At 37.5% G+C, this 9747-nt stretch overlaps 1 protein-coding gene across 1 annotated transcript in view; it reads left to right on the top strand.

Moving 5' to 3' along the window:
* Cftr (CF transmembrane conductance regulator) overlaps nucleotides 1-9747 on the top strand; it is a 177009-nt gene that overhangs the window by 140544 nt on the left and 26718 nt on the right. The gene's annotated exons all lie outside the window — the stretch shown is intronic.

Genomic DNA, 9747 nt, shown 5'->3' with positions numbered 1-9747 from the left:
ATATATATATATATATATACCTAATATATATACCTATTACATATTTTTTATACATTTTTTTTTCTCATACCAGGGATTTAACTCAGACCTTGTGCTTGTGAAGGCAGGCAGGTGGTGGAACCACTGAGCTAAATCCCCAGCCCAGTTTGTTGATATTTTTGACACTCCTATCTTGTCCCAACATGCATCTCCCTATCCATCCAGGGAATGGCCAGAAGCACAGATTGGTTCCACAGGGCCAGTAAGTGCCATTGGGGGCTTCTCATCTAATTCCAAGGTGAATAAACGAATCTGTTGTAAACCAGGCTTTTAACTATATAGTTATGGTGTGTATATACTGTTTGAGGTGTGTCTATCTCAAATAATTAGTAAATGAGGCCAATGAGAATAAGTGATTTCATTGTTCTCAACATTAGGGGGCCTTTATATTAAGTTGCTGTATAGCTGGAGTTAAGCACATATAATTGTCCCATATCTGAAACTAGCCATCTTTATAACTGCCATTGTTGGCCTTTTTTTTTTACTTAATAAGGTGTTTATCAGTGTCTGTAGAGAGGCTTTAGTGGCATTTTTAGAAAAAAATTTAACTATGTCCAGGATCATTAAGGGTTTAGTTTGTAGGCCACACAGTTAACTTGTAACACTGGGATAAACTATGAATCACTGAACTTTTTAATATCTTATCAATGTAGTCTTGTTGCTTATTTCAGTCATCTCCTTGAAGTAGAGATACTCACCTAGGAAGTCCTGATGTACCTGAAAAGGGGAGCAGGCCCCATATCCATCAAGATGTTTATGGTAATCTAAACAACTCTGCTCCTGTGCCCAGACTTGAAAGTAATTATACTCCTCTTTAAGTAATAAAATAATTAGTAAAAGGGCTAAGAGTAACATCTTAGGTCACTTATCTGAACACTTTGTTTGCTTTTTGAATGAGAACTTTAAGTCTTCCATGAGTTCACAGAAGTCTTCAAATGGTTGCTCACACTCGGTAAGTCTATGGTCCCCGGGGCTTGAGTCAGGTGTGATGTATCTAGAGTCCAAGCTGCTACCTTGACAGAAAGGAACAATTTATCATCATCTGACTGTAACCATCCTGATGGGGGAACTGGTACCCATGGGAGAGAGCAAATCTGAGTTTTGACTGAAACTGTTTGGTTTGAATATGATTAAGGCACTCTTCCTGAATCAGAAGGGCCTTAAGGGGAGTAGCCCTTGAGCAGCTTCTTTTGCTGCTGAGTTAACCAGTTGATTACCTTGAGATACTTTGTCAACTCCTTTTTGGTGTCCTCTATAGTCAAGCACTGCCACTTTATAGGGTTTATAGACAGATGGTAAAAGTTCATCTATCTCTTTATGTTATTTTATGGGAGATCCTTTGGCTGTCAGATAACTTCTTTCTGTATAGCTGTGTGGGCATGCAGTACTAGGAAAGCATACTTTGAATCAGTATAAATAATCACTTCTTGCCCTTTATTGAGTTGTAAAGCCCTGGTGAGAGCTGTGAGTTCTACCAGTTGGGCACTAGTCACAGGGTGAAGTGAGGAACTTTATTTTTTGGTACAGGGGATTGAACTCGGGACCTTGTGCTTGTGAGGCAGGCAGTGGAACCACTGGGCTAAATCTCTGCCCCTGTGCAACTTTGAAGTGTCTGATGTAGAGTCATTGCTGTATACCCTGGCTTTTTTGTCTCAATCTCCATGAAGGAACTGCCATCACAGAAGAGGGTCAAGTCAGGGTTAGTAAGGGATGTGTCTAACAAATCTTTTCTAGCATGTATGTATGGAGAATTACTTGTTCACAGTCATATCTTTCAGTCTCAATTTCCTCCTCTGGTAGAAAGGTTTCAGAGTTTAAGGGGGAAATGTGTCTTTATTTGAATGGCTGGTCCTTCTGGAACTACATCTTAGTATTTACGAAGTTGTTTGTTTGATAGCCCTAGGCTCCTTTTGGAAGAAAGAAGTCCTGCCAAATTGTGAGGGGTATAACAGTAAGATCTTGCCTAAAGTCAGCTTGGATGCCTCTAGCACTAGGAGATCCTCAACAGCTACAGCTCTAAGGCATGCAGGCCATCCCTGTGTTATAATGTCTCATTCATGACTCAGATACTCTAAAGGCTGTTGAGCAGATCCTCAATTCTGCATAAGTATTCTTAAAGCTATGTTTCACCTTTTAACAACATACAGATTGAAATGGTATCCTGTCCATAGACTCAGTGTTGGTGCATAAAGAAACAACACTTTTTCAAGCTTTTGGAATGCAGATTGGAAATCAGATTCCCAGATTAAAATATGGGTATCTGCCTTTTGGGCTTTTTAATAAAATGGTAGAAGGCTTGTGTAATCTCACCATACCCTGTTATCTAAAGGTGACAAAAGCCTGTAATTTCTACAAATGCCCTTAGCTGTTTTAGGTTCTTGGGTTTCAGGAATAAAAGTATTACTTAAATTTTTTCCCCTAGCCTTTGGGTTCCCTTAGATATGATTGTTAGGTAAAAAGAACTGAGGACCAGACCAGAGCCATACCAGCCTTTATTATGGGGAGGATCTGCTGGGCTGTCTCCAAACAAAGGAGGAAAAGCAACATGGCAGAACAGGGAGTTTCTTTTATAGGAGTGGGGTGGGATTAGCTTGAGCTGGGGTGGAGTTGAGTGAGGTAGTATAAGGGATTGGGGGAGCCTGTGACATCACTAGGAGGGACTTGTGACATCACTAGTTGCTAGAAAGCAGCAAGTATCAGGTTAACTTTCTTGGTGGGAAGAAAGGCATGTTGGGAGAAGCCATATTTTAACATGGAGGCTGCTATTCCATGTGGCAACCATCTTAATAAATAAATAAAATGGAATAACAGCCACCATGTTAAAAACCAATTGTAGGGCTGGGGATTTAGCTCAGTGGTTCGGTGGCCTGCCTTGCAAGCTGCAAGGACCCGAGTTCGATCTCCGGTACCAAAAAAAAAACAACAACAACAACAAAAAACAATTGTAGCTTGTGCTTTTAGAAACACCTGGTAGAATTAAGGGTGTGAGGAAGATAGGGTTGTGAGTGGGTAAGGGTGGCTAGTCTGACCTAACCTACCTTCTACTCTCTAGATGACAGCCACCTGCTCTTGCATCAGGCACCTCAGAAGATGCCTTGAGGATATGAAAATCAAGTAAAAATTTAATGGACACCAATTCTTTCCCTTGTATTTTCAGATGAGCAACTCGATGTCAAAATCTCTTACTCCTAAGACATTTAAAGACCATAATACATGTAAAGAATGATGCTTAATGACAGACTACATTGGGAAGCCACAATATTTGAAAGTTAAAATGCTTATAGAAAAGCCTTATTGAAAGAGTAGAAACATAGTAAAACCTTTTGGTTTCTTCTTTTTAGGGTTCTCTTTTTGAGATTTCATTTGAATTTTTTTGTTTGTTTTGTTTTGTTTTTCGAGATAGGGTCTCACTATGTAGTTCAGACTGGCCTGGAACTCACTATGTAGCCCAGGCTGGTCTCAAACTCACAGCGATCCTCCTGCCTCAGCCTCCCAAGTGCTGGGATTACAGGTGTGTGCCACCATGCCCGGATGTTTGAAATATTTTTAATGGATACTGCATAGATCAAATTATATCCAAGTACTTGTTGATAGTCTGTCACATGCCATTAAAGAATGATAACACATAAGAGAGCATAAACAAATTCTAGTATGAATAGTGCATTCAGTGCGTGATGTCAGACCTTTTACATGCAAGGGTAAATTTGATTCTGTCTTTGGCTGTTGGCACACTTAGTACCATGTTTACTAAGGTTCTTATTAAGAATGGGTATTAACCTATTTGAAAGCTCTGTATTTTCTTGGAGTATGCCTTTTGTCACTAACAGCTCGTTTCTTATGTCATGGTCACCATATATATTGCTCTGATAGTCAGAAAAAGTGACATTGACTTGCCATGTAATTTGCCACAGATTGGAATATTCAAACCATTCATGTTGAAAGTAAGCTATATTAATCTACTGAAGAGATTGAGTTTATTGTATAAGCAGCTTATTTATGGTATTAATTTATACCAAAATGTGGTACTTCACTGACTTTTAATGTGCTCTAGGAGGATAAGTAATAGAAAAGGAAAGACAGTGAAGAATTTCAAGAATATATTTTGGACAGAAAGAATTTTTTTGCTGTTGTTTTTTTTGAGGCAGGTTCTCACTGTGTAATTGAGACTGACCTAGAACTCACTATGTAGCCCAGGCTGGTCTCAAACTCACAACAATCCTCCTGCTTCAGCCTCCCAAGTGCTAGGATTACAGGCATGTGCCACCACACCTGGCTAGAAAGAATTTCTTCATACCTATTACTTTTCAAGTGTATGCTCATCATCTGAAGATTATGCTACTTGCATCAGTCTGGCCTTGGGTGTCAAATCTGTGTTAGCAAGTGTTGAAAAGCATTTAGCTTGCACCTATCTGGAAGGATTTATAATTTAAAGTACTTTAATCTCTCCTCTTATGTACTCCATAGTTTGAAAATTTCTCTTGTAAAATGAGTTCTTTCTCTCTTTTTGCAGTTTCCTAAGTGATCGCATTTAATTTTTTGTAATCTTTCTATAAGCAGACTATAAAAGGCTCTATGGAGTCTCTACAGCATTGCCGGAGAAATTGCAGACATATAAAGTAATTCTTCTGTTATCTTGGTTTTGGAGGTATTTTTGCATGGTTAAGTGTTGCATAATATTGATGTCCTGGTTTCAAAACAACCAAACAATCGGAGGAAATATAGGAAATATTTCTGCAAGGAAATAGAGTATAGATTCATGAAAAGGCTTTGACACATTCTTTTCTACTTTATCAACAAAGAGTGGAGAATCTGGAATGATTTTCTTTCTTTCTTTTTTTTTTTTGTGACATTGTCTCACTATGTAGTTGAGACTGACGTGGAACTCACTATGTAGCCCAGGCTGGTCTCAAACTCACAGAGATCCTCCTGCCTCAGCCTCTGGAGTGCTGGGATTACAGATGTGTTCCACCATGCCCAGCTCTGGAATAATTTTCTTTTTGACTTAAATGCATGGCTCAGATGAGGCTGTGGCTCTGTCTTTTTGTTAAGACCATCATCTTCTCAAAAGAATTTGTTCTCCTGATGCTTACATTAGTAACTAGACATTCTTATAAAGATAATGAGATTCAGTCTTAAGAATTAATTCTTCTCAAAATGTTCAACGGAATTTTTGAATCCTAATACAATTAAATCATAAACCCAAGAATTTAAGAGATGATCTTCAAGGAAAAAATTGACCTTATTTTGACTGCATTCCAATTTTACAGAATTATGGAGAATTTTCATAAATTGTGTCAAGATTTCTCTCTACAGATGAAGAATACGTTCAATGTTTCAGTGTCTTGCTCAATCTTTTGCTACTTACAGACTAAGAAAGATGCCACTATCTCCCCTGGTAGCTGCAGTGAGATGTTTCCTGTCAGATGGGAAATTTGCTCCCTTGGCAGGGCTGTCCCCAGAGTTCCTCCTCAGGCAATCCTCTTCTTCACACAGGAAGCAGCAGCGTGAGGTTAAGGAGTTGGTCAGTGTAGAACAGTGATAGCAAACCTCTTAGAGACCAAGTGCCCATACTGTAGCCCAAACTGTCTTATTTACTGCTAAGTGCCAACACTGTGATTAAACCTGCATATCCAATGCTCGGCTGCTGGGGCGACGCTGGGGTAATGTGGATCACGTGCCAACAGAGAGGGCTTTGCCTACTTGCTGTGGCACGCGTGCCATGGATTTGCCACCACTGGTTTCAAGTCATTCACATGACTGCCAATGCTGAATTTCCGAATAGCACAGTCTAGGTGGCTAAGCGATGGCAAGGTGTTTTTAAATACATATCACATGAAAAGATGGACATTCTAAAAAGGAATTGAGTGAGGTTAGAAAGATCAGTTGAAACAAATAGAAGAGACCAAAAATAGGCATGTTGTAACCTTCATCTAATCCAGAGAGCAATGTATATTTTCAGGCTGAGAATCCTAGGGTAAAATTACAGCCTGGACTCTGTGTGCACCTGTCTTCACAGCACTGCCATTCTCAGAGCCCAGACACTGCCTGCTACATAGGGCATGGAACAGTAAAGACATTCATGTCAACAAGGATTGATTAAGTGTCTGCATGGTACTAAGCAGTAGATCGAGAGGAATGTTTTAAGTGTTCCATTGTTTGAATGCAAGGAATGCTTTGAACAAATTACTGTCATAGGCAGAATAGGTTTATCATCAAGCTCATGAGACATAAGCTTCAGGTCCTCTTACTTGCATGAATGCTTCTGAAGTTCTTATACCTAAACTTACATGTATAATGTAGATTCTTTTTCTTAAGAAGAATCCCTAAGGTACCTAAGCTCTAAGTATCACAAAGCCTGGATACATTTCTGGTAGCAGCTACAAATCTTTTGCCATGAAGTCACATTTGTAAGGAATTTGACTTCAACTTGGCTATTATTGAAATTATGTGCCATTTAGACACACATTTCACTGAACAAAAGAAAAGATCTCAGCTAACCCAGAGATCTTGGTAGGTTCTGAGTAGAATGCCAAGTATTGGGAAAGAGGGAGGCTCTGTTGTCCCTTGTTCATGCTCCCTGTCTCTGATTGACTGATGTTTCTATCTGATCTAAAATTGTGTGGTCCAGGTAGATTGTGTCTACTTCTTGTCCTGACCTTGAGCTCTCTTATGCTGAGCTTTCTTGCAGCTTCTTCTATGTCGTTGAAAGGTCAAAAGATTCTACTTGAACTGACATGATAACACACACCTGTAATCCTAGCACTCTGGGAGACTAAATGCAGGTTGATCTCAAATCTGAGCCCTGCTTGGGCAACCTTAGAAGCTTAGTAAAATCCTGTCCCCAAATAAAAATGTAAAAGGGCTGTGGATGTAGCTCAGTACAAAGGCACTGGGTTTAATGCCCCATATTGGCCTCCCCTACATCAAATTTAACTTAAGCTACTCCTTGGCATGACTGTGGAAATACATAGAAGTCTAAAGATGTATGAAATTGTCAGTGTTTAGAAATATGAAGCACTCTTGTCCACTCTGCTGGTCCCATGCTCTGCCAGGCACTGGAAGTTTCTCTATAGCATGCCTCTTTCTTGGGCTAACCTTAGACTTGAGGCAGAGTCCCCCTGTGTTTTGGAGTTCTCTGTGTGTATTTAGGCTAGAACCACGACTTGGTTATAAGATAGTAAAGACAGTACTCCTTTCTAGAAGAATTAATGTATAAGCCTTCTAGTTACCCTCATTTGTGGTAACATCACTTGAGTCAGAATGTGCAGTGAGGAGAATAACTGTCTATAGCTAGCATTTTTGCATAAACACTATGCATTGTGTTTGGCTTTTTTTGTTTTATTTTGTTTTCAGAGACAAGTTCTTGCTGTGCTGCTGAGACTTAATTTATTTTATTTTATTTTAATTTTTATTTTTTGGTGCTAGGGATTGAACTCGGGTCCTTGTGCTTGTGAGGCAGGTGCCAGAACCACTGAGCTAAATCCCTGGCCCTCTGAGGCTTAATTTAAACTGATGGGTTCAAGTGACCATCCTGTCTCAGCCTACAGAGGAGTAGAGGCTAGAGGCATATATCTGGCTTGGGTTTTGGCTTTTGAAGCTTAAAAGCCAGTATTCATATAACTTGAAACTTGTCAAAATTTCTTGAAACTTGAAAGACCAGAATTGATATTCTCTGCACCGGTTTTGGATGTGTCTTCTCCTTCCAGAGGCAACGGGGTAAAATGTCCAAGTGGAGAGCCTGTCAGATACAGGGAACTGGTTAGTTATTCATAACATTATCTGGCCACATTGTCTATTCAATAATGGCTTTTCAGTAGCTACAAATCTAACCATGATGCAGGTGTCTGCCCTGGCCACTTTTCTTCTGTCAGAAAATGTTCTAACTCATTGATTTTAATGAATGTCTGCTCATATGCTATGGATGGGTGCCCATTGTGAAGAAATAGCATGTACTTGGTCAGGGATATTTGACCATGCTGGAAGAGACTATAATAATAAGTCTCGGGGTCACTTTAAACAACCAGACTAAGAAAGATGAAAAGTTGGCATTTTTCATTTTCTAATTTTGAATTTTGCACATTTGACATTAGAAATTCTCACTAATGGAGAATATAATTTCCAGAACTCAAACATAAGTCCTTAGGCAAAAAAGATAAAATTAAAATTGTATATTATATTCCAATGCTGCTAAAATAGTGATTTTGAGAATCTTTATTTTCTAGTAACACAATTTTAAGTAGTTTAGACAGCAATATTTAAATGTTTATTGATTGGCAGTATTAAAAGGTGAATTTTTGTTATATAGCATCTTCCTTATATAATAAAGAGTTGAACAAAGATTTGGAATTCTTTACAGAATTGACATACAGAAAGAACTATTTAATAAACTTTAGTAACCTTTGTGTATTATTTAAAGTCATTTTAAGAGAGACATGCTATTCTCATGCAGGAGAAATACAAAAAGATGTTTTAAATACATTTTAGCTAATTCTCTATGATTTTCATCTCAGTGATAATTACACTAATGATTTATCTTCCAGACCTTTTCTATAAAAGTTAATGCCAGTGAGATGCAAGAGAATGACAACTCAGAATTAATCAAGAATAACTGAATGAGGATTAACAACCTCTTAAAGTCATTCAGAGAAATCAAAATTTAAAATATTGCACGTGGGAACAATTACAATTATGTCCATTTTGCTTCCTCTAGAGTTGCTTATGAGGGTTGTGAACTTTGGATCTTTTTTTCTTTCCTTTATCAGTGGGTTGAATTTTAAAGAAGGCTCTTAAATCTTGAATGACTTTTGGAGATACTTTGAAGATATTTCCAAGGTGAAGGAAACAGAAATACAGAATCACTGGAAAGAAGAAAGGAGTTCATAACTAGAGCAAGCTTGATTAATGAAAATAGGCATTAAAATTAGAATTGCTAAAATGAATTTTCAGTGTTCAATTAAGGATCAGTATATAAACTCTTCTGCTTCACTCCATACTAAAGATAAAGAATTTTTATGATTTCACTTTTTGATAATGAAAAATAGAAATAATAAAAGCAAATGCCTGAAGTGCATTATCTCTAAAGTTTAAGCCTTTTGCTATAAATAAATGATAATAAAGTAATATTGAAAAAAATGATAGTTAAAGTTCTTGACCAAATAAAGTTAACATCAATAATTACTATTTAGACTTAAGAAATAAAATTTTGTTCTGTGAGCTATTATCAGCTGGGAAAGGTTGAAGAGTTGATCAAGTATATAATTTTTAAAAATGGAAATTGAGAGAATTCAAAGTCTTCAAATTATTGTCATTTATTTATCTTTTCATTGATTCACTCAGATATTTCCTCATTAATATTGCCATGAATTCGTTTATTGCTCCAATAGCTATTGAGCTCCTGTTATGTTCCAGTGTTTTAAAAATCATACTCTGAATTCTAATATAGAAGTATTCAGAGTAGGGTTTTTGTTAAAAAATTTAAACACTTTTAAAAATGTTTGAGCCCCTTTATTGCTGTGTTCAAATGGAAAGGAGAACAAGGGAGGAGGAAGGGAAAAAAGGAAGGGACAAGAAAAAAAGTGAAAATAGGGAAAAATGGAAACAAAACTTTTGTACATAGGAAAGGGAGGAGGCTTCAGGGGAAATGGGATTTAATATCTATATATATTAATTTATAATTAATTTAATATATATTGATATATATACACATTT

This window comes from Fukomys damarensis, unplaced genomic scaffold (assembly GCF_012274545.1).
Source record: "Fukomys damarensis isolate Sample0158 unplaced genomic scaffold, DMR_v1.0_HiC HiC_scaffold_4, whole genome shotgun sequence".
Taxonomy (NCBI): Eukaryota; Metazoa; Chordata; class Mammalia; order Rodentia; family Bathyergidae; genus Fukomys; species Fukomys damarensis.
Note: the sequence above shows the minus strand (reverse complement) of the source record. Positions and strands in the feature narration are given on the sequence as shown.